The following is an 18256-nucleotide window of genomic DNA, read 5'->3' on the forward strand; positions in this document are numbered from 1 at the left end:
CCTGCACCGCCATTCAATGAGTTCATGGCTGAACATGCAACTTCAGTATTCTATTCCTGCTTTCTCGCCATACCCCTTGATCCCCCAAGTAGTAAGGACTATATCTAACAACTTTTTGAATATTTAATGAATTGGCCTCAACAACTTTCTGTGGTAGAGAATTCCACAGGTTCACCACTCTCTGGGTGAAGAAGTTTCTCCTCATCTCGGTCCTAAATGGCTTACCCCTTATCCTTAGACTGTGACCCCTGGTTCTGGACTTCCCCAACATTGGGAACGTTCTTTCTGCATCTAACCTGTCTAAACCCGTCAGAATTTTAAACGTTTCTATGAGGTCCCCTCTCATTCTTCTGAACTCCAGTGAATACAAGCCAAGTTGATCCAGTCTTTCTTGATATGTCAGTCCCTCCATCCCGGGAATCAGTCTGGTGAACCTTCGCTGCATTCCCTCAATAGCAAGAACGTCCTTTCTCAAGTTAGGAGATCAAAACTGTACACAATACTCCAGGTGAGGCCTCACCAAGGCCCCGTACAACTGTAGTAACACCTCCCTGCCCCTGTACTCAAATCCCCTCGCTATGAAGGCCAACATGCCATTTGCTTTCTTAACCGCCTGCTGCACCTGCATGCCAATCTTCAATGACTGATGTACCATGACACCCAGGTCTCGTTGCACCTCCCCTTTTCCTAATCTGTTACCATTCAGATAATAGTCTGCCTTCTTTTTTTTGCCCCCAAAGTGATAACCTCACATTTATCCACATTATACTGCATCTGCCATGCATTTGCCCACTCACCTAATCTGTCCAATTCACCCTGCAGCCTCTTAGCGTCCTCCTCACAGCTCACACCGTCACCCAGTTTATTGTCATCTGCAAACTTGGAGATATTACACTCAATTCCTTCATCTAAATCATTAATGTATATTGTAAATAGCTGGGGTCCCAGCACTGAGCCCTGCGGCACTCCACTAGTCACTGCCTGCCATTCTGAAAAGGACCCGTTTATCCTGACTCTCTGCTTCCTGTCTGCCAACCAGTTCTCTATCCACGCCAGTACATTACCCCCAATACCATGCGCTTTGATTTTGCACACCGATCTCTTGTGTGGGACCTTGTCAAAAGCCTTTTGAAAGTCCAAATACACCACATCCACTGGTTCTCCCTTGTCCACTCTACTAGTTACATCTTCAAAAAATTCCAGAAGATTTGTCAAGCATGATTTACCTTTCATAAATCCATGCTGACTTGAACCGATCCTGTCACCGCTTTCCAAATGCGCTGCTACTTCATCTTTAATAATTGATTCCAACATTTTCCCCACTACTGATGTCAGGCTAACCGGTCTATAATTACCCATTTTCTCTCTCCCTCCTTTTTTAAACAGTGGTGTTACATTAGCTACTCTCCAGTCCATAGGAACTGATCCAGAGTCGATAGATGGTTGGAAAATGATCACCAATGCACCCACTATTTCTATGGCCACTTCCTTAAGTACTCTGGGATGCAGACTATCAGGCCCCGGGGATTTATCGGTCTTCAATCCCATCAATTTCCCTAACACAATTTCCCACTTAATAAGGATACCCTTCAGTTCCTCCTTCTCACTAGACCCTCAGTCCCCTAGTAGTTCCAGGTTATTTGTGTCTTTCTTCATGAAAACAGAACCAAAGTATTCGTTTAACTGGTCCGCCATTTCTTTGTTCCCCATTATAAATTCACCTGAATCTGACTGCAAGGGACCTACGTTTGTTTTCACTAATCTTTTTCTCTTCACATAGCTATAGAAGCTTTTGCAGTCAGTTTTTATCTTCCCAGCAAGCTTCCTCATACTTTATTTTCCCCCTCCTAATTAAATCCTTTGTCCTCCTCTGCTGTATTGCAAAATTCTCCCAGTCCTCAGGTTTGCTGCTTTTTCTGGCCAATTTATATGCCTCTTCCTTGGATTTAACACTATCCTTAATTTCCCTTGTTAGTCACGGTGTTGAGCCACCTTCCCCGTTTTATTTTTACTCCAGACAGGGATGTACAATTGTTGAAGTTCATCCATGTGATCTTTAAATGTTTGCCATTGCCTATTCACCATCAACCCTTTAGGTATCACTCGCCAGTCTATTCTAGCCAATGTTCGCCACCCATGGGTTGCCCGATGCTCTTGTCAGTGACAATGGACCATGTTTCACCAGCTCAGAATTCAATGAGTTCATGACCCGAAATGGCATCAAGCATGTCAGGTCTGCCCTATTTAAGCCCACATCCAACGGTCAAGTGGAACTGGCAGTTCAAACCATCAAGCAAAGCTTGAGATGCGTAACGGACGGCTCCTTGCAGACCCGATTATTTAGGGTCCTGCTCAGAAACATTGACAATAGGTGCAGGAGTAGTCCATTTGGCCCTTCGAGCCTGCACCGCCATTCAATAAGATCATGGCTGATAATTCGCATCAGTGCCCCTTTCCTGCTTTCTCTCCATACCCCTTGATCCCTTTAGCCATCATGGCCATATCGAACTCCCTCTTGAATATATCTAACGAACTGTCATCAACAACTCTCTGCGGTAGAGAATTCCACAGGTTAACAACTCTCTGAGTGAAGAAGTTTTTCCTCATCTCGGTCCTAAATGGCTTACCCCTTATCCTTAGACTGGCCATAGTGAGGAGGATCCAAGAGATGAAGATGATTGCCCAGACTTAGTTGAACTGTCCACTCAAAACAAGAATTTAACTATTTGAGTTCTCATCACTGCATTCTGTGTGGCTGGAATCTAGGGCTACTGGCTCCACAAGCTCCTGAGTCAGACACTCATTCTGGACTTCCCCAACATTGGGAACATTCATCCTGCATCTAACCTGTCCAGTCCCGTCAGAATTTTATATGTTTCTATGAGAGCCCCTCTCATTCTTGTAAATTCCAGTGAATATAAGCGTAGTTGATCCAGTCTTTCTTCATATGTCAGTCCTGCCACCCCAGGAATCAGTCTGGTGAACCTTCGCTGCACTCCCTCAATAACAAGAATGTCCTTCCTCAGATTAGGAGACCAAAGCTGTACACAATATTTAAGGTGTGGTCTCACCAAGGCCCGGAACTATTGCATTAAAACCTCCCTGCTCCTATACTCAAATCCTCTCGCTATGAAGGCCAGCATGTCATTTGCCTTCTTCACCGCCTGCTGTACCTGCATGCCAACTTTCAATGACTGATGTAACATGATACCCAGGTCTTGTTGCACCTCTACTTTTCCTAATCTGTCACCATTCAGATAATATTCTGCCTTCCTGTTTTTGCCACCAAAGTGGATAACCTCACATTTATCTACATTATACAGCTAACAAAGGAAATTAAGGATAGTGTTAAAGCCAAGGAAGAGGCATATAAATTGGCTAGAAAAAGCAACAAATCTGAGGGCTAAAAGAAATTTAGAATTCAACAAAGGAGGACTAAGGGTTTAATTAAGATGGGGAAAATAGAGTACGAGAGGAAGCTTGCAGGGAATATAAAAACTGACTGCAAAAACCTCTATAAATATGTGAAGAGAAAAAGATTAGTAAAGACAAACGTAGGTCCCTTGCAGTCGTATTCAGGTGAAATTATAATGGGGAACAAAGAAATGGCAGACCAATTGAATCAATACTTCGGTTCTGTCTTCACGAAGGAAGATACAAATAACCTTCCGAAGGTACTAGGGGACAGTGGGTCTAGTGAGAAGGAGGAACTGAAGGCGGGAAATTGTGTTTGGGAAATTGATGGATTGAAGGCCGATAAATCCCTGGGGCCTGATAGTCTGCATGCCAGAGTGCTCAAGGAAGTGGCCCTAGAAATAGTGGATGCATTGGTGATCATTTTCCAACAGTCGATCGACTCTGGATCAGTTCCTATGGACTGGAGGGTAGCTAATGTAACACCACTTTTTAAAAAAGGAGGGAGAGAGAAAACGGGTAATTATAGACTGGTTAGCTTGACATCAGTCGTGGGGAAAATGATGGAATCGACCATGAAGGACGAAATAGCAGCGCATTTGGAAAGCGGTGACAGGATCGGTTCAAGTCAGCATGGATTTATGAAAGGGAAATCATGCTCGACGAATCTTCTGGAATTTTTTGAGGATGCAACTAGCAGAGTGGACAAGGGAGAACCAGTGGATGTGGTGTATTTGGACTTTCAGAAGGCTTTTGACAAGGTACGCACAAGAGATTAGTGTGCAAAATCAAAGCACATGGTATTGGGGGTAATATACTGATGTGGAAAAGGAACTGGTTGGCAGACAGGAAGCAGAGAGTCAGGATAAATGGGTCCTTTTCAGAATGGCAGGCAGTGACTAGTGGAGTGCCGCAGGGCTCAGTGCTGGGACCCCAGCTCTTTACAATATACATTAACGATTTGGATGAAGGAATAGAGTGTAATATCTCCAAGTTTGCAGATGACACTAAACTGGGCAGTGGTGTGAGCTGTGAGGAGGACGCTAAGAGGCTGCAGGGTGACTTGGACAGGTTAGGTGAGTGGGCAAGTGCATGGCAGATGCAGTATAATGTGGATAAATGTGAGGTTATCCATTTTGGGGGCAAAATCACAAAGGCAGAATATTATCTGAATGGCAGCAGACTAGGAAAAGGGGAGCTGCAACGAGACCTGGGTGTCATGGTTCATCAGTCACTGAAAGTGGGCACGCAGGTACAGCAGGCGGTAAAGAAGGCAAATGGTATGTTGGCCTTCATAGCTAGGGGATTTGAATATAGAAGCAGGGAGGTCTTACTGCAGTTGTACAGGACTTGAGTGAGGCCTCACCTGGAATATTGTGTTCAGTTTTGGTCTCCTAGTCTGAGGAAGGACATTCTTGCTATTGAGGGAATGCAGCGAAGGTTCACCAGACTGATTCCAGGAATGGCTGGGCTGTCAAATGAGGAGAGACTGGGTCAACTGGGACTTTATTCACTGGAGTTTAGAAGGATGAGAGGGGATCTCATAGAAACATATAAGATTCTGATGGGACTGGACAGGTTAGATGTGGGAAGAATGTTCCCGATGTTTGGGAAGTCCAGAACCAGGGGACATAGTCTTAGGATAAGAGGTCGGCCATTTAGGACTGAGATGAGGAGAAACTTCTTCTCTCAGAGAGTTGTTAACCTGTGGAATTCCCTGCCGCAGAGAGTTGTTGATGCCAGTTCACTGGATATATTCAAGAGGGAGTTAGATATGGCTCTTACGGTTAAGGGGATCAAGGGGTATGGAGAGAAAGCAGGAAAGGGATACTGAGCGAATGATCAGCCATGATCTTATTGAATGGTGGTTCAGGCTCGAAGGGCCGAATGGCCTACTCCTGCACCTATTTTTCTGTGTTTCTATCTCTATGTTTCGATCTGCCATGCACTTGCCCACTCACCTAACCTCATCCTTCTCACAGCTCAACTGTCACCCAGCTTAGTGTTATCTGCAAACTTGGAGGTATTGCATTCAATTCCTTCGTCTAAATCATTAATATATATTTTAAAGAGCTGGGGTCCCAGCACTGAACCTTGCGGTACCCCACTAGTCGCTGCCTGCCATTCTGAAAAGGACCCGTTTATTCCTACTCTTTGCTTCCTGTCTGCCAACCAGTTCTCTATCCACGTCAATACATTACCCCCAATATCATGTGCTTTAATTTTGCACACTAATCTCTTGTGCGGGACCTTATCAAAAGCCTTTTGAAAGTCCAAATGCACCACATCCACTGATTCCTCCTTATCCACTCTACTAGTTACATCCTCAGCTACCGAACGCGCCCTCACTCGCTCACCGGGATTCCGCCTGCAGAATTGTTAATGATGCGAGCACTAGAAAACCAGGCTCTCCTTAGTCTACCCGGACCTCAATGATCACGTCGAAACCCAGCGGCAGAGGCATAACGTGTACCATGATTGCGCAGTAGCGTCGCGTGACATTGAAGTCAATGACCCGGTGTTTGTTCTAAATTACGGTCACGGTCCCAAGTGGATTGCTGGCACTGTCTTAGTCAAGGAGGGGAATAGAGTGTTTGTTGTGAAATTGTTGAATGGGCAAACGTGCAGAAAGCGCCTGGAGGAGACTAAACTGCGATCCACGGACTACCAAGAACAGTTTGAAGAAGACCCCACCATCTATGATCCACCAATACACAACCAACCAGCAATCGACCTCGCTGTCAACCATGAGAATGAACCCACCTTGCCCGACAGTCCGACCAGACCAGCCGAGCTGCCGTGCAGCGATAACCCGACCAACTTACCGATGCCAGGATGTCAACTCAGGCGATCGACCAGGGAACGCAGACCACCAGATCGCCTCGACCTGTAAATAACTTGTACTCAAGAATTTGGGGAAGTGATGTTATGTATTTGAACCTCACCTGTGTGCAAGACTTGCCACTAGAGGGCACACCTGTGGGAGACCTATTGGTCACCTGTGTTCCTTGGTCCATGCAGGTATAAAAGGCAGGCCACCTCGTTGCTGCCGTACTTTGGAGTTATATTAAAGAGACCAAAGTCGCAATGGTTTGAGTTTACCACACGGCCTCGTGGAGTTATTCCGAACATAACAGTAACATTACCGAAAATTCACATTGCCCATTCCACATCACCGGGCTAAGGCCGAGTGGAAAATCGCAAAAAAAAAAATGGGCTATGTACCAGTGATCAGTAAGGCTGAGATGTCCTACATCGCTGGAACAAGGTCCATTTTTTCTGGCGATGTCCCCCTCGTGGAAAGTCTAGCCCTAGGCCTCTAGAGTTCAGAGCAATGAGAGGTGATCTAATTAAAATGTATAACATTTATAAGGGGCTGGGGAGTCTGGAACTAGGGGTCACAGAATAAAGGGGCGGCCATTTAGAACTGAGATGAGGAGAAATTTCTTCACTCAAAGGGTTGTGAATCTTTTGAATTCTCTGCCCCAGAGAGCTGTGCATGCTCAGTCGTTGAGTAAATGCAAGACAGAGATTGATAGATTTTTAGATACTCGGGGAATCAAGGGATTTGGGGATAGTGCAGGAAGGTAGAGTTGGGGTAGAAGATCAGACATGATCTTATTGAATGGCGGAGCAGGCTCGAAGGGCTGAATGGCCTACTCCTGCACCTATTTCTTATATTCTTATCAGATTATTGGTAGGTAAGTGAAGGGGGCGGATGAATCGATCAGTGTCTGAGCCTTGTGGTTCAGTTGTAAGGATATGATATTTGAAGATGAATTAAATGACGTTGACCACTCGTGTGCTGTCATTAAACTTTGAGGCATTGCAACCAGGTCCTCGGGACTGGCAATGACCGCAACGGCTATCTGTTCAAATTGCCTTCTTAAGTTAGTCTGGAGGTCCTACTGGCTTCCATGGATAGAGGACCTCCCTCCTCCTGTCCACCTCCTGCACCAAGACCTCCAGTGCAGCATCAGAAAATCTTAGAGCACACTCTCTGCCCTGCTGCGCCTTTAGTACTTCTTGTTCATCCTCTATTCCCCAGCCACTTTCAGCACCTGCTGCAGCCAGAATACATCTCCACTTTTTAATTTAGAGTCTAACTCCCTTTAAACAGGACCTTCCTCCTGTTTCTACCTACATAATTTGTTGCAACATGAACCATGACAACTACATTTACCCCCTCCCTTTCCAAGTTCCTCTCCAGCTGCCGTCAGATACATTAGCACGGATAGAGGATTGGCTAACGAACAAAAAACAGTGAGTCGGGATGAATGGTTCATTCTCTGGTTGGCAACCAGTAACTAGTAGGGTGGCGCAGGGATCAGTGCTGGCACCCCAACTATTTACAATCTATATAAATGACTTGGAAGAAGGGACTGAGTGTGACGTAGCCAAGTTTGCTGATGATACAAAGATGGGAGGAAAAGTAATGTGCGAGGAGGACACAACAAATCTGCAAAAGGACATAGACAGGCAAAGTGAGTGGGCAAAAATTTGGCAGATGGAGTATAATGTTGGAAAGTTCGAGGTCATACACTTTGGCAGAAAAAACTCAAAGAGCAAGTTATTATTTAAATGGAGAAAGATTGTAAAGTGCTGCCATACAGCTGGACCTGGGGGTACTTGTGCATGAAACATAAAAGGATAGTATGGAGATACAGCAAGTGATCAGGAAGGCCAATGGAATCTTGGTCTTTATTGCAAAGGGGTGAAGTATAAAAGCAGGGCCGTCTTGCTACAGCTGTACAGGGTATTGGTGAGGCCGCACCTGTAATACTGTGTGCAGTTTTAGTTTCCATATTTATGAAAGAATATACTTGGTTTGGAGGCAGTTCAGAGAAGGTTCACTAGGTTGATTCCGGAGATGAGGGGGTTGACTTCTGAGGAAAGGTTGGGCCTCTACTCATTGGAAGTCAGAAGAATGAGAGGTAATCTTATCGAAACGTATAAGATTATGGGGGAGCTTGACAAGATGGCTGCAGAGAGGATGTTTCCACTGATGGGGGAGACTAGAACTAGAGGGCATGATCTTAGAATAAGGGGCCGCCCATTTAAACTGAGATGAGAAGAAATTTCTTTTCTCAGAGGGTTGTAAATCTGTAGAATTCGCTGCCTCAGAGAGCTGTGGAAGCTGGGACATTGAATAAATTTAAGACAGAAATAGACAGTTTCTTAAACGATAAGGGAATAAGGGATTATGGGGAGCGTGCAGTCAGGTGGAGCTGAGTCCATGATCAGATCAGCCATGATCTTATTGAATGGCAGAGCAGGCTCGAGGGACAGTATGGCCTACTCTTGTTCCTATTTCTTATGCTTTTATATTCTATATCCCTTACCCTGGCACCGGGTCCAGAATACAGTCACACCCTAGGGAAAGCACAGGTTCAGGAAAGGAAGGGCGTAACTGCTAGGGAGCAGGGTAGCGGGGATTTAGGAGAGGTTGAGAAGGAGATCCTGTAAACACTGGTTCTGTCTAACAGGTACGATGTACACGCTACCTCTGAGGACAAGGAGAAAGACTGCAGGGAGGACAGCCTCAATGCAGACCTAGGCACCGTGGCTCAGAAGGCTGTCCAAGGCTGGAGAAAAGCAGAATAGAAATGTGGTAGTGATAGGGGACTCTATAAATTAGGGGGATAGATAGCGTTTTCTGCAGCCAAGAATGAGAATCCTAAAGGGTATGTTGCCTACCCGGTGCCAGGGTAAGGCATATCTCACGATGGCTGGAGAGGAACTTGGAAAGGGAGGGGATAAATCCAGTTTGTGTGGTCCATGTTGGAACAAATGAATTAGGTAGTAACAGGGAGGAGGTCCTGCTAAAACAGTATCAGGAGTTAAGCTTTAAATTAAAAAGCAGGACCTCAAGGGTAATCTCTGGATTATTGCCCGAGCCACAAGCAAATTGGCATAGAAGCAGACAGGTCAGGAAAATTAACACGTGGCTTAAGGGCTGGTGTGGGAAAGAGGGGGGCCTTTTCATGGGATTGTTATGTATGGAGAAAGAGTCAGACGGAACACTGTGAGCTCAAAGTAAAGTGTGACCGTAGTCTTTTATTGCAGGTCTCCAAAGTGCCTCCCCAACCTGTGAGGCCTCCTTAAATACCTGTGTTCCCAAGGGATTATGGGATCCCTTGGGACTCCAGGGGATGAGCCCTCTGATGGCTGTACAGAGTAAATACAAGTTCACATATATAACAAACCCTCCAATCGTGTAACTGTTTACAATGCGAGTTGATCTGGGACCCTTCTTGCCCTGGTTGTTCGTCTCGGTGTAAAAGCTGGTGTTGTTGAATCATTTTTTGGGCCCTCGCTGGGCTGCTGTGCAGCTGACCTTGCTGGGCTGCTTGGTGTGTTGGGTCCTGCTGGGTTGCTGTGGATAATGGATTCTGCTTTGTGGTCAACCGTGGTGCCAGTTGCCACTGGTGTTTATGTTGGAGGATCAAAAAAGGTAGGGTCCAAGGTGGGTTGCTCAGGATAGTCTGTAAATCTGAGTTTGATTTGGTCCAAGTGTTTCCAGTGAATGAGTCCATTTGAAAGTTTGACCCAAAACACCCTGCTCCCCTTTTTGGCCACGACAGTGCCGGGAAGCCATTTGGGACCTTGTCCATAATTCAGCACAAATACAGGATCATTGATTTCAATCTTGCATGACCCATTTGCGCTATCATGGTATGTACTTTGTTGAAGCCGCCTTTTCTCTACCTGTTCATGTAGATCAGGGTGAACTAACGAGAGCCTTGTCTTAAGTGTTCTTTTCATGAGCAGTTCAGCAGGTGGGATCCCAGTGAGCGAGTGAGGTCTCGTGCGGTAGCGAAGCAGGATTCGGGATAAGCGAGTCTGCAGCGAGCCTTCAGTTACCCTCTTCAAGCCCTGCTTGATGGTTTGCACTGCTCTCTCTGCCTGATCATTGGACGCTGGTTTAAACGGGGCAGATGTGACATTTTTGATCCCGTTAAGGGTCATGAAATCTTTGAACTCGGCCCGTTGTCGCTCACCAGGACATCGGGTAAGCCGTGAGTGGCAAATATGGCCCGCAGGCTTTCGGTAGTGGCAGCGGACATGCTAGCCGACATTATCTCTCATTCAATCCACTTGGAATATGCATCTACAACCACAAGAAACATTTTACCCAAGAACAGGCCTGCATAGTCGACGTGTACCCAAGACCACGGTTTGGAGGGCCAAGACCATAAACTTAGTGGCGCCTCCCTGAGTACATTGCTTAACTGTGAGCATGTATTGCATCTGTGAACGCAGGACTCTAAATCCACATCTATACCGGGCCATCACACGTGGGATCTGGCTATCGCTTTCATCATTACGATGCCTGGGTGGGTACTGTGGAGGTCATTGATGAAGGTGTCTCTGTCCTTCTTGGGGACGACTACTCGATTGGCCCACAGAAGGCAGTCTGCTTGTATAGACAGTTCATCTTTGTGCCACTGGAACGGCTTTATCTCTTCCTGCATTTCCACTGGACCAGCTCCCGTGAAGCATACAGCTCTTGACTAGAGATAAGAGGTCCTGGCTTGTCCAGGTTTTGATCTGCCGGGCAGTGACGGGTGATTGCTCACTCTCAAATGCTTCCATAACCATGGCTAGATCTGCGGGCTGCGCCATTTCCACCCCCGTGGTGGGCAATGGCAACCTACTGAGAGCATCGGCGCAGTTTTCTATGCTTGGCTTGAGGCGGATGGCATAGTTGTATGCGTGAGCGCCCATCTCTGGATGCGGGCCGATGCGTTGGGTATTTATCCCTTTAGTCTCGGAAAACAGGGTTATAAGTGGCTTATGGTCAGTTTCCAATTCGAATTTTAGCCCAAACAGGTATTGATGCATTTTCTTTACCCCATTGACACACGCTAATGCTTCTTTCTCAATCATGCTGTATGCTCGCTCAGCCTTAGACAGACTCCTGGATGCATAAGCAACTGGTTGCAGTTTCCCAGAATCATTAGCTTGTTGCAATACACACCAGACACCATATGACGACGCATCACATACTAGTACCAAACGCTTACAAGGATCATACAATACAAGCAATTTGTTTGAGCATAAGAATTTTCTTACTTTTACAAAGGCATTTTCTTGGCTTTTGCCCCAAACCCATTCGTCCCCTTTTCGTAGTAAAACATGCAGTGGTTCTAACATTGTGCTAAGACCCGGTAATAAGTTACCAAAGTAACTCAAGAATCCCAGAAACGACCACAGTTCCGTCACGTTCTGTTGAATCGGTGCATTCTCGATTGCCTCCGTCTTCATGTTGGTGCGCTTGATGCCGTCCACTGCAATCCTCCTTCCCAAGAACTCCACTTCAGGCACCAGGAAAACGCACTTCGAGCGTTTCAACCTGAGCCCCACGCGGTTGAGTCGACTTACAACCTCTTCCAGGTGCTGCAGATGCTCGACTGTGTTCCGACCTGTGACCAAGATGTCAGCCTGGAAGACCACGGTGTGCGATACCAACTTCAGTAAGTTTTCCATGTTTCTCTGGAATATCGCCGTCGCTGATCGGATTCCAAATGGGTATCTGTTATAAACAAAAAGACCTTTGTGTGTGTTGATGCAGGTGATAGCCTTCAATGATTCCTCCAGTTCCTGCGTCATGTAGGTTGAAGTCAGATCCAGCTTCATGAACGTCTCTCCTCCCGCTAGCATTGCAAAAAGGTCATCGGCCTTTGGTAGTGGGTATTGGTCCTGCAGGGAGAAACAATTGCTAGTTACTTTGTAATCGCCATAGATTCAGACGGTGCCATCTCCCTTGAGGACAGGAACGATCGGACTGGCCCACTCTTTGAACTCGATCGGTGAAATGATGTCCTTTCTTTGCAGCCGGTCGAGCTCGATCGCTACCCTTTCTCTCATCATGTACGGTACTGCTTTTGCCTTGTGATGGATGGGTCGCGCCTCCGCAATTAGGTGGATCTGCACTTTTGCTCCTTGGAATTTCCTGATGCCTGGTTCGAACAGCGAAGGGAACTTGTTTAAGACCTGGGTACACGAAGTGTCGTCAGTGGGCGATAGCGCTCGGACGGTGGCCCAGTTCCAGCGTACATTTCCCAGCCAGCTCCTGCCGAGCAGCATGGGACCATCGCCCAGTACCACCCAGAGTGGTAGCTTGTGCACTGCTGCATTGTAGCAGACCTTTACGGTAGCACTTCTGATTACGGGAATCAGTTCCTTTGTGTAAGTTCTTAGTTTTGTGCGAACTGGAGTTAAGACTGGTCTTGAGGCCTTGTTGCACCACAATCTCGCGCCCGTGTCCAGCTTCATTGGCACTGGGAGTCCATTTAGTTCAACATTCAGCATTATCAGGTGACAGTTCGTGATGAATGCGTGCACCCCATGTACCTCTGCCTCCTCTGAGGCTCTGGTTCATTGTGATCCTCTGTAGATCTGTCCTCCTCTGCAACATGGTGGTTTGCAGGTTTAACAGGATTTGCAGCTCACCTGCACACTCGTTGGAGGTGTCCCATTGTTCCACAGCCCTTGCAAATGCACCCTTTGAATCAGCATGAATGGAAACGATGATCACCCTCGCAGCGCCAACAAGGTGTTCGTGGCCTTGCATTCATCACCCTTGATGGTGGACTCAGACATCTGCGGACGTGCAGCTGCAGGTATGTGTGACCTGCCCTGTATTTTACGATTCGAAAACAACATCACTTTGTTCACAATACTTGTAGCAACACTTGTGTGCAGAGAGACTTGCTTCATATTGTCATTGGTGGCAATGAACGCCTGGGCTTATCACTATGGCCTTACTCAAGGTTGGGGTCTCTACAGTCAAAAGATTGCGAAGTATGGTTTCGTGGCCAATGCCAAATACGAAAAAGTCTCCGAGCATGTGCTCCAAATGTTCTTCAAATTCGCATTGTTCTGCAAGGCGTCTTAACTCGGCGACATAACTTGCCACTTCCTGGCCTTCAGACCTTTTGTAGGTGTAGAACCGGTACCTCACCATCGGAACGTTTTCCTTCGGGTTCAAATGCTCTTGGACAAGTGTGCACAAATCGTCGTACGATTTCTCCGTTGGTTCGCTGGAGTGAGCAGATTCTTCATGAGGCCATACGTTGGTGCCCCACAGACGGTGAGGAGGATCGCCCTTCGTTTGGAAACATTCTCTTCCTCATCTAGCTCGTTGGCTATTGGTCGAGTCGCTCCACAAAAGTTTCCCAATCATCTCCCTCCGAGAATTTCTCCAAGATGCCCACTGTTCTCTGCATCTTTGGGTTCGCTATCTGCATCTCGTCGCCAGTTGTTATGTATGGAGAAAGAGTCAGACTGAACATTGTTAGCTCAAAGTAAAGTGTGACCGTAGTCTTTTATTGCAGGTCTCCAGAGTGCCTCTCCAACCTGTAAGGACTCCTTAAATACCTGTGCTCTTAAGGGATTATGGGATCCCTTGGGACTCCAGGGGATGAGCCCACTGGTGGCTGTACAGAGTAAATACAAGTTCACATATACAAGAGGGAGAATGGCACCAGTTCTGGGTCAGGAAGGAGCTGTACCAAAGGAACGAGCTTCAGCTGAACCAGGATCGACCATGTCCTAGCGGCAAAGATAAATAGGGACGTGTCAAAGGCTTTAAACTAGTAAGTTGAGGGATGCGAACTACATGAAATGTAACCAGCCAAAATATAAACAAAACAGGAATAGAGAGCATAAGGAAAGAATAACGTAAGAAAGGACATTGATGGCAAGGCAATAAATAGTTATAGAATAGGGAGGCGAAAGACTCCTTTCCAAAAGCTCCGTTGCAGGCGCTGATGAATTAGCACCCAGAGGCGGGTGGCGGAAGTGACCCGCTCGGAATTGTCTGCAGATGCCGTGGGAGAAAACGGGTTTACGCTGTGCCCCATACTTTTCGCCCTGGGCGGGGGCGCACACGGCGATGATATCGCTGTGTGCCCTGACCCCTTATCACCCCGTGCCAACCCCTTTGCGCCCTGCGGGGGAAATTGACCCATGGGACGCGAGATTGGTGTCAGGCGATGCCAACGACAGCTTCTCATGCCACAAAGCTGTCGTGGCTGGGGTGCCCCGGCCACCCTTAAAGGGGAGGGCCTTGTGCCGCAGCCGCCATTTTGTATTGTCGGTCAACTTTGCACACCTCTTGGGTGCCGGGCTGCTGCCCCGGCTGAAACCCTCCCTGGTGGCCCAGTGGGTGCCAGGAAAGCAGATGCAGAGATCGCAGCGGTGCCCCCCTTTAAAAGGTGAGGGACATTGTGGCACGTGAGAGTGACGTGGCACGTCCACATCGTGCTTACATCATCAGCGACGTGCTTATATGGTCAATGCGGCGCTGAGTGTCGCGCAGTGCTTCCGCCCCTCTATCGCTCTGCAAGGCAATTTATGCCTCCAATACTGCCCCACGGATTTTTTTGATTCAAAGACTCCAATTCCAGGACATTAAGCTGTCCATCTCGCCGTGCACTAAATTTTTATTTGATTCAAATTGTGGGCCCCAAACAGGGCATGACACAATTTTGCCCCCCAGGAATCTAAAAAGATGGTTAATCATAAAGTGAGGAAATCCTATTAAAAATGAGTTAAACTGTCTACAGCAATGCACACAGTGTCCATACTAGGCAAACTAATGGGACTAAAGGTGGACAAGTCCTCTGGACCTGATGGCCTGCATCCTAGGGTCTTAAAAGAAGTGGCTGCAGAGATAGTGGATGCATTGGTTGTAATCTACCAAAATTCCCTGGATTCTGGAGAGGCCCAGCGGATTGGAAAACCACAAATGTAACACCCCTATTCAAGAAAGGAGGTAGTCAGAAAGCAGGAAACTATAGACCAGTTAGACTAACATCTGTCATTGGGAAAATACTGGAGTCCATCATTCATCATCATAGGCAGTCCCTCGAAACAAGGATGACTTGCTTCCATGCCAAAAAAGGATGAGTTCACAGGTGTTTCAATGAAGGACCTAATATTCCAGATCCCGAACTACATGTTGAAGGGTGGAAGATGCCTGTGCGTGGATTTTTTTAACGTGTGGTGGCCGTTGCACACCAGCCACCACACAGGCTTGACAGAGCTAGGTCTTGGTCCAGTGGCAAGGATTAACCAAGGTGACTGAAAACCTGCTCTGCTGCACCGACCTAGTGCAGACACTCATATCGCAATATGGGCTGGCCCGTGCTGCCCCTGGGCCCCTGGCCCCGAACTCACGCCTCTCCTGGGCCCCGATCACATCCCTCCACATTCTCTCGACACTCCTTCGCCCTGACCTCCTGCTGTATCTGCCCACGCTCCAATCACCGACCTGGACCTTGATGACGTAACTCTTTGCTACTGTCGCCCTCCTGCACCAGCTCGCGCTGCTCCCTGAAGTAGTATGTCACCACGCTGCTCCTTTTATGGCCCCGACCTTCCGCTGGTGTTCTCACGCAGGTCAGGACCTCCACGCTGCTCCATCATTAAGGAAGTAATAGCAGCACATTTAGAAAATCAAAATGCAGTGAAGCAGAGTCAGCATGGTTTTATGAAGGGGAAATCATGTTTGACAAATTTGCTGGAGTTCTTTGAGGATGTAACGAACAGGGTGGATAAAGGGGAACCAGTAGATGTGGTGTATTTGGATTTTCAGAAAGCATTCGATAAGGTGCCACATAAAAGATTACTGTACAAGATAAGAGCTCACAGGGTTGATGGTATCATATTAGAAAACAGTGAATCGGGATAAATGGGTCATTTTCAGGTTGGCAAACTGTAACTAGTGGGGTGCCACAGGGATCAGTGCTACAGCCTCAACTATTTACAATTTATATTAATGACTTGGATGAAGGGACAGAGTGTAACGTAGCCAAATTTGCTGATGATACAAAGATAGGTGTGAAAGTAAGTTGTTAGGAGGCCGTAAAGAATCTGCAAAGGGATATAGGCCCCAAAATTTGGCCGTCCATTTTTTTTCCACGCACATCTGAGCCCCCTGCCTCAAAAGCAGTGCCGAAAAACTCCCTGCGAACATGGCCAATTCTCGGGCCATCTGTGGAGCTGGCGTGGTGTACAATGAAGAAGGGGGGTGGAGCTAGGTCCTGGCGCTAAAAACACTGCCGGGACCTCTGCACATGCACGCTAGAATCTGCGCGCAAGTGCAGTAGCTCCTGGCAGGCCGTTTCGGCAAACGTGCGCTGCAGGCTGTGTGGGAGGGGCCGAAGCACGCCATCCCTAGCCCTGGCCGAATGGACTCTCTTCTTGGGTGAGCATCAAAAGACTTCTGTTATTTTCCCATTTGTTATTTCTATAAGAGTTTGACATCAGGCGATGAGTCCACAGATACAACACCTATAAGAATATTGTGACAAAAACCCTGAATCTCCTCTTTCTCTTTATATGGTGTAAGCATCAAAATGGAGAACTCCAAATCCGTGTGAGTAAAATAAACCCTGAGACTGGGTGATTCAGTGAATTGGCACATTGCTCTTTCACCTCTGGGACCGAGTCAGAATCAAAATTACAGCATGAAAATTTTCCCTCTCTGCCAGCTGTCAGGAACACGATGTGAAACAAGTTTTGCCAGCACCAATCTAGTTCCCTGTGCGGAAAATGTTGTTATTGGTGATTTTCTGCAGTTGTGGCTAAGGTACAGTATGAGGGAAGAATATTATTTTGGCCTTGGTGCTTTAGGTGCAGGGGTGCTTCCTATTTATTTGTTAATTAATTGCTTATTACTTTTTGTGCTTTGTTTGGTGCTTGGTGGTGCTTTAAATGTAGTTACTTGCTGTGCCGATCTTTCTGTGCGGACAAAAGTGGATGCATACGCTGCCCTAAGTTAGTTTAGTACAACTTTTTTCTGGTCAAATTGGTATAAATGGTGCAAGTGACTGGGAACGACCCCTTTTGAAAAAAAAAACTGACCTAACAAAAAAACTAACTAACTCACTTACACAAATTGGCCCCAAGTTTCCACACGCTACAAAACGGGCGCCCCTCCGAGCTGGGCGCCCATTTTTCACGCCGAAAAAAAACGCGCGATTCTGGAGTGCCCTGCAGCTCCATGTCTGCTTGGCGCGGCGCCCAGGGGGGCGGAGCCTATCACTTGCGCCGATTTTGTAAGTGGGAGGGGGCGGGTACCATTTAAATTAGTTTTTTCCTGCCGGCAACCCTGCGCGTGCGCGTTGGAGCGTTCGCGCACGTGCAGTGTGAAGGAAACATTGGCACTCGGCCATTTTTGTCGTTCTTTGTAGCTGTTTAATTTTTGAACATTTTTTAATAAAAGCACATTGCCCTTCCATGATCAGCACTGAGGCTTCTTGCTGCAGTGAGAAGGCTGCAGGAAGCCTCAGAAAGTTGAGGCAGCCGTTTCCCGACAGCCTCCCCCCACTGCCGTCGGGAATGGCTGCCTCAACTTGTGAGGTTTCCTGCAGCCTTCTCACTGTCTCCTTCCCACTCCCTGCCGTCGGGAACGGCTTCCCCCCCGCCCCCCCCCCCCCGCTGCGGCCGGTCGGTCGGTTGGGCCCGCACTCCCTCCCTCCCTCCCGCCCGCCGTCTGGAACGGCTTCCTCCCCCCCCCCACTGCGGTCGGTCGGTCCTGCACTCCCTCCCTCCCCCACCCTCCCCCCCCGCCCGCCGTCGGGAACGGCTGCCTCCTCCCCTCCTGCCGTCGGGAACGAACGGCTGCCTCAACTTGAGGCTTCCTGCAGCATTCTCCCTGGCTGAAGCACTTTCACACAGGTAGGAAGATGGTTTATTTAATCTTTTCTTTGCTTATAAATTTTTATTCAGGTTGGATTTATTTGTATAATATTTGTATAAGTATAAATAAGGATTTATTGTAGAATTTAATGACTTCCCTTCCCCCCCCCCCCCCCACCACCTCGTTCTG

The 18256-nt window shown here is 47.5% G+C and overlaps 2 protein-coding genes across 4 annotated transcripts in view; one reads left to right on the forward strand and one right to left on the reverse strand.

Annotated features, from left to right (window-relative positions):
* Positions 1–18256, forward strand: part of LOC139276002 (RNA-binding Raly-like protein) — a 783670-nt gene that overhangs the window by 517207 nt on the left and 248207 nt on the right. The gene's annotated exons all lie outside the window — the stretch shown is intronic.
* The window catches only part of LOC139276012 (uncharacterized), a 90876-nt gene that overhangs the window by 1442 nt on the left and 71178 nt on the right, over positions 1–18256 (reverse strand). The window lies entirely within an intron of this gene.

This window comes from Pristiophorus japonicus, chromosome 1 (genome assembly GCF_044704955.1).
Source record: "Pristiophorus japonicus isolate sPriJap1 chromosome 1, sPriJap1.hap1, whole genome shotgun sequence".
NCBI classification, from domain to species: Eukaryota; Metazoa; Chordata; class Chondrichthyes; family Pristiophoridae; genus Pristiophorus; species Pristiophorus japonicus.